Source organism: Suncus etruscus, chromosome 2 (assembly GCF_024139225.1).
Source record: "Suncus etruscus isolate mSunEtr1 chromosome 2, mSunEtr1.pri.cur, whole genome shotgun sequence".
NCBI classification, from domain to species: Eukaryota; Metazoa; Chordata; class Mammalia; order Eulipotyphla; family Soricidae; genus Suncus; species Suncus etruscus.
In genome coordinates, this window is record NC_064849.1 from 48,977,980 (window position 1) to 48,985,644 (window position 7,665).

The 7,665-nt window shown below is 37.0% G+C and overlaps 1 non-coding gene across 1 annotated transcript; it reads left to right on the forward strand.

The window, feature by feature from the left end:
- The first annotated feature begins 4,249 nt into the window (after nucleotides 1-4,249).
- On the forward strand, nucleotides 4,250-4,413 carry LOC126002404 (U1 spliceosomal RNA). Its single transcript, XR_007493116.1, has one exon. It is a non-coding gene; the product is annotated as a U1 spliceosomal RNA (small nuclear RNA).
- The last annotated feature ends 3,252 nt before the right edge of the window (nucleotides 4,414-7,665 follow it).

The window sequence follows — 7,665 nt, forward strand, 5'->3', positions numbered from 1 at the left end:
CCAAAACAAAATAAAACAAAACAAATAAACATTATGCCATAGAAAATCTTTAGATGGTGATTTGTTTACTTGTAATGCATATGAAACAGTCATAGTTCCTAACTGCTTCCATGTAAATATAGTTTCAAGAAGGACCTCAACTTATTAACACAATATATTCAGAATGACACCTGAGACTGGACCTTGAAAAATATCTTGGAAGGATTCATTCATATGACAGGAAAAGGTTGAGTCATATGGTGAACAAATGCTCAATAATTATGCTTCTCCTGATACATAGAGATTTTTCTTTGATAGATTATTTCTGAAGATTATTCTAAATTATGGATAATATGGCCAATTTTCACTCTTCTAGGTATTTAAGAGGTGGCAAAATTTCTTCTGAAATTGCAAGGTCTCACTGACTTCAGTTCAAAATAATTCACAGGTCAAAGTGACAGGTCTTGAGGAAGAATAGTTTAAACATTTTGAGACGTGTTCTGAGTGCCTTCACAGGCATTGCTAAGATTTATGAGTCTATTTAATCAAGTGGAAATAGTGCATGTACTCAACAGTACTGAGACCCTGGAAGCAAAACACTTCATCTTTCTAACCTTCAGTAGCAAGATAACTGACTATGGAACTACAAAAAGAAGCAGGGCAAAACCCCCCAGAAGATCAATAACTATGCTGCAGCTAAAAGTCAGAACTTGGACACTGGTCACTCAGAGAATCAATAACCAGTTAACAGGAAAGCAGTGGTAAGAAACAGGGATTGAGTAGTAAACTCTACTCATACTGATTTGTCCCCATATGTTTGCAGACATCACAGCTCAGTCATTGATCCTCATACACATTATCAAAATTCAAAGTGGGAAAGCAGGTTCAGAAAGAAAGGAAGAATGGGAGAAAATCTCACATTAAGTTTTGTAGATATATGTATCCGAGAGACTGCACTTTATAATATCTATACAGTGTTGAAGATGAATAGAACTTATATACTGAAAAATAGCTGTGACTTGACCTAAAAAACTATTTTAAAAATTGGGCTAAAAGTTTAGCTGGAATGAAACAAACTTAAACTATATTCTTTCTAGGAAAAATAAGTGATTCAAAGTCAAGTATAACTCTTAAGGAATTTCAAATAAGAACACTTGACCTTTATACATATCTCAGCGGTAACAGCACAACAAAGATTCTCCAGACTGAAATTTTCTCCTTTTTCATTTTTGCTTCAAAAGTATTGGTTCAATTCTTTATTACTCATAATTCAGGAGTTCAGTTTGGTTTTTTTTAAACATTTAATTGAAAGCCATTTCAAATGACTTTTAAAGATCATGATATTTAACAGTGCAGTATTTACTTTGGTCAACAATAATATTACTACAGTGAATAACCAGAAAGTATCTATTAAATGTATTAGTCTTGTTTAACCCATTTTATTTAAACCAGGAGAAGTTTCCTTGACTTGGAATCTGGATACAAGAAGATACTATATTTTACATGCATTTACATTGTATTGTTATTTAGAATTATATTATAAATTAGTTATAACCTCATTCTCCATGTGTAGATATACCTATATTCAAATACACATCTTCTTCAAACCATGGTGGTGAAGAAGATAGTTATTCAATAATTTGATTTCTTTATCTGTAATCATCTGCCTATAAAATGCCTTACAGATCATGTGTGTTTATGAAGTCTGGCCCTCTGGGCAGCAGAGTGAAGCAGATTTATGACTTGAATGCAGTCATCTATGAGTTACTACTACTAAGATAGCAATGGTTCAAAACAAAAATATGACTTAAGATAATTTTATGCAACAGGCTTTAACAGTAGAGAATATAAATCTAAAATATGTAAAAGCAGGAAAAATATTAGTTTCCTCAGTCAACACAGTGGTTTTCTTATGAGCATTACTTTAGCTCTTTTCCCAAAACTATATTTTTGTTCCTAATAGAGAGATTGAAAATTAAATAAATATTATTGTGAAGATTAAGTGCTAAATCTTCTACAAAGTGACCACTGTACCAGAGTGCTTGACCCATAGTAGGTGCTCAGTTTGATAGCTATAATTTTTACCTCTCAGAAAAGATCTCCTTTGCCCAAATTTAGATGGAATAAAGTATCTGGATTAAAATGTAAATGTGAGGTCTTAATTATTTAAATGTTCAGTGGAAGTCAATTATATTTCCATTAAAATGTAAATGTTCATTTGAATTCCTGCAGGGATACATCACACAGAAGATTGGGCCAGAGTGTGCGAAAAGAGGAGCAGCAGGAATCCTTGTGACCAGATGAATGGAATAAGAATTAAAATGTGGGGGGGTGAGTCCTGTACTAAACTTTTTTTTTTTTTTGAGAAGGAGGAGGAAAAAGAAAATGAAAGACAACAGCTACCAACAACCTGAGGACTTGCAAGGGACAGAAAAACAAAAAAGTTGTTCCTTGTACAGAAAACCAATTCCTCTGGGAATCTCAGAATCTACTGATTGATTTAGAAAGTCGGCCAAGTGGTCGCTACATTTGAATGGGATAAACTGAATTACCACTAAAAAAGTCTCAGTTTGTCAGATGAAGCAGATTAAAAAAGAGACAGCAGTTTCTTAGGGATGCTCTCAAAGAAGATCACAAACTGAGAAATCTATGATTATAACAATTTAGGGTCCAGAGCTATGATACAGAGGTTGGAGCATTTGTATTGCATGCACTTGACCCAGGTACAATCCTAGCACTCCATATGGTCTCCTGAGCCTGCCAGGAGTGATCCTTAAGAACAAGGCCAAGAGTGAACTCTGAATACCATCAGGTGTGGACCTACACCCCTCTCAAATAAAAAGAATTGCAGAAATCTATTTTCATGAAAATGTATTATATTTGGAGGTAAAGAGTTCAAAATTTTTGATATAGCATATAATCAAAGATATAGTACTACTGAAAAATGAGAACCCTTCCTAATGCATCCAGCTTCTGAATGTCAGCATTCCTTAACTTCATTTATGACCACATCACATCATTACAAATTATGCTTCTGTGATTACATGTATGATTATGTGTGATTACTTCTATGTCTTCTCTTCCATGTGTATGTCTTAAAAATCTTTGATATTTATTTGAAGAAAATCTCATTTCAACTTACTATATGACTCTTTTTCTAAATAAAGTAATTAATATTTACAGGTTGCTGGGATTTGGATATATGCATATATATATATATATATATATATATGTGTGTGTGTGTGTGTGTGTGGAGAGAGAGAAAGAGAGAGAGAAAGAGCCTTTGGGGTTGGGTGGAACCACCTCAGAGATCATTTAAGTATAAGAAACAAGCCCACAAATGAACATTTTATTGTTCATTCTGGTGAACCTACTTCTGCAATCCACACTTTCTAGAAAGGTTCCCTTTTTTTTTTTTTTTTTTTTTTTTTTTTTTTAGTTTTTGGGCCACACCTGGTGATGTTGCTCAGGGGTTGCTCCTGGCTATTTGCTCAGAAATTGCTACTGATTTGGGGACCAAATGGGACACGGGGTGGGGGTGGGGGGATCGAACTGTGGTCCGTCCTAAGTCAGCAAGGTTCTACCATATTCTCTTTCCCAATGAAAACAGATTTTGTGACTAATAAATAGATAATGAATACACATCTTCCAACTTGATATCTTGTTTCTAATAAAATTCTTATTCACCCCATCACCATTTCTTCACGAGTGGCCCTCCAATAGCCAGACACCAAGCATTGATGTTAGAATAACATGAGATCCAAAGTTCCAGTTCTCACTCTCCAAATCAAGTATGGTAAGACTGTACATGTGACATCATAAGATAAAATGTTTCTCTACTTAGAGTTATGAAATTAAAAGGCAAACTACCTTCTCCAAATATATATTCTATTTTTAAAAATATCTCTTTAAACCGGGGCCAGATCGGTGGTGTAAGAAGTTGGGCATTCGCCTTGCACGCGCTAAGATAGGATGGACTGCAGTTCGATCCCCTAGCATCCCATTTGGTCCCCCAAGTGAGGAGCAATATCTGAGTGCATAGCTAGGTGTAACCCCTGAGCATCACTGACTGTGCCCCCCCCAAATTTCTTTAAACCATTACATTTAAAAAGTTATTCATATTTGTATTTTCAAATATATACTCTTAGATCAGACATGGGGTTATAGTACTAAACATTCATTGTTCATTCTAATGGACAGAAGTTAAAATAAAGGAATAGGAGTGTGGGGGAAAATAAAATAAAACAAAGAAATAAAAATTTTACTACACATACTTACCTGGCAGGGGAGATACCATGATCACGAAGGTGGTTTCCCTAGGGCGAGGCTTATCCATTGCACTCTGGATGTGCTGACCCCTGTGATTTCCCCAAATGTGGGAAACTTGACTGCATAATTTGTGGCAGTGGGGGTCTGCGTTCGGGCTCTCCCCTGAAAAAAAATTTTTTTACTTCACCTTTTCTGGGAAAGTTTAACTGTGGTACAAGAAAGTTTATAAAATGTTAAGGTCTAAGAATCTTCTGTGACTTTGAGACTCCCTATACTGAATGTGCCACTCTGCCTTCCAACGTCTCAGTAGGTCTTTGGGAAATTTTGGTAGACCTCTGGGTCAGCATCTTATATCTGCAGAGACAGGATGAGTGGAAGAAATAAGGGGTTGGCAAGGAACTCTTGTGTTTATAGCTCTTATGGTGGAGTTATCTTTCTTGTGCTTGAAGGACAGAAAATATTGCAGGCAAATAACATTATCAAACTGTTTTCTGCCCTTAGGTTCCCAAAGACCAACAGGTTCTTCTCATTTTCTCTTCACTTTGTCTGGGCAGTTGTGTCTGCTGATAAAAAGTTCTTGTTCTCCCTTATAACTGAGGGGAAAAAATGGATGCCAGGAACAACCAGTCATATGAACATTGGGTGGAAATAAAAAATGATCAGAGTTAAGCACCAAACCCAGAGTCAACGATAGATACCAGAATCTATAGCAAGCTATACATAAAGGAGACCTCCCACAGGAGCAGTCTAAGGGGTAGAGGGTGGGGGGGAGTATGGGATGCATGCTGGGAACAGGGGTGGGGGGAGAACAACACTGGTGGTGAGAATGGCCCTAATTCCTTGTCACTATGTATCTTAAATATTACTGTGAAAGACTTGTAATTCACTTTGATCACAATAAAAACTACTTAAAATGTTCTCAGAAACCATAATGAATCACATGCATCTCAAGGCAATTACTTTCATCAAACAAGACAGTCCCAGTCCATCTGTGTTACAAGTTTTGCAAGATTCTTGTGCCAATCTATAAGTATGTATCTAATATGTATCTATTGAGAGGCAGAGCCATATCTTTTGTTTTTAGAACATACTTTCTTAAGACTAATACTAACATTCTTAGCAATTTTCTGCAATCTGGATAGGTTTCACTTTTTAAAAAAATCACCAAATATTGGTTTTCTTAACCTAGACAGTAAATCTTCCATTTATCTTTTATTTCCTTTTGCATTTTATTACAATCAAAAGAAATAAAAAGGCCACATACTCAGCAACTCATTTATTAATTTGTTCAGCTAAAAAGCCATATCCTTTTTTATAAGCTCTATTTTGAAACAAACATAGGATGCAATTCTTCAGTTTTACTTCAGTTATATAACAAAGATAACTTTTTTTCTTCTTTCTGTCCATTTTATTCTGAGTCCTCACAAGAAAGATTTTTAATATTTATATTTATCATATTCTTTTCATGACAATATGTACTTCCTCTAATATGGAACACTTTGGAGATGGCTGCTCTGAGTTCCCAGTCCCAGATATTGCTGGGAGCTCTTTTCTTTTTCTTTTCTTTTTGATTACTGTAGTTAAGCACCATTGTTACAAAATTGGTCATGATTAAGTTTCTGTCATAGAATATACTTTACTCCTCCATCCTTCACCAGTGACTAATAGTGCCTTCAATTTCCCAGTTTCCATTCCCTTCCACCCACCTGCTCCTGCCTGCTTCTGGAACAGGCATTCTCTCTCTCTCTCTCTCTCTCTCTCTCTCTCTCTCTCTCTCTCTCTCCTCTCCTCTCTCACTCCACCTCCTCTCATTCTCTCTCCCTCTCTCTCTCTCCTCCCCTCTCTCCTCCTCTCTCTCTCTCTCTCCTCTCTCTCTCTCTCTCCTCTCTCTCTCTCTCTCTCTCTCTCTCTCTCCCTCTCTCTCCCTCTCTCTCTCTCTCCTCTCCTCTCTCTCTCCCCCTCTCTCCTCCTTCCTCCCCCTCCCCTTTTGGACACTATGATTTGCACTATTGATAATGAAGGAGTACCATGCATAACATTTTGTTATTTTTGCAGTCAATTCTTGTTCATAGTGTTGTTTTACTGGTCCTACCCTAATCAATATTCATACTCTACCCTAGGGTGTGATCTGGTGATGGGATATTAGAATACTCCCTACTTGGTATTTCTCTTTTACCTTAGGGTGGGGCCTGATTCTGTCAATAAAAGCAAGAAGCTGAGGAAGGCAGAGACTCATTCTTCAGTCTTCTTCCAGTGAGCTGCATTACTTCTTAAGAGCAAAAATCTTCGGTGGTTGAATTCCTTGCTTCAGTGCTGGATTTTCTGAACCAGTTCTTGTACCTCTTCACTGTGTGTATTATTTCCTGCATCAACATTTGCTTACAGGCATATGTCTCACCAGATCCTCATTTTGAAGCCCTAAGCTCTACTAACAATAGTGATCAGTCCCAACTATCATTGATATAGTGGACCCTTCTTTACCCTAACTGCACTCACTAATCTTTGTGGCAAACTTCCTACAATGGTCTGGTCCTCCTGGCCCTCATCTCTATTATCTCTGATTATTACCAGCTATCTTTTATTTTTCTTATATTTCACAAATGAGTGAGATTATTCTATATCTATCCCGCCCCTCTGACTCACTCAGCATAATAATATTCATATCTATTCATATATCACCAAATTTCATGACTTTCTTCCTAACAGCTGCATAGTATTTCATTGTATAGATGTACCACATTTTCTTTATCCACTCATCTGTTTGGGGGCACTTGTGTTTTTTCCAGATTCTGGCTATTTTAAATAGTGCTGGGATAAACTTAGTAATCCAGAGGGTTTTCCTGCACTGTGTTAAACTATATTAAACTTAGAATTTTCTGTATTTCAAAGAAAACAGTGACTAAGATACAAAGACTAAGATGTAATGGGAGAAACTATTTACCCAGTACCCATCAGATAAGTATTTAATAGCTAAGACATACAAGTTAATGATAGAACTTAACAAAAAAAAAATATATATATAACCCTATCCAAACAATAGGTGTTGCATTAAATAATTAACGATGGGGCTGGATGGTGGATGATGCCATCCAGCCCACATGGCTCTGCAACCTCCATGCAGCCGGCGAGTTCCAGGCCCAGGTGAAATCACTCACACGCAGGCTTCAGGAAGAATCATCTTTATTTATGCCCTAGCCACCACAGGTGTGTGGCCTATGTCAACCTTTTAAGCATTCAGCTATATTTTGCTAGCCCTGCATATTATCTCCTGTTAGCCATCTTCCCTTTGGGCTCCATGCGGCCCAAAGATCCAAAAGCCAGGAAGCCAAGCCGGGCCAAGAGAGAAACGGCAAAAGGGCCAAAAAGGGCCGAATCCCTTTCGTCCCAGGCTTATCTAACTTTTTCCCGACCCCTCCC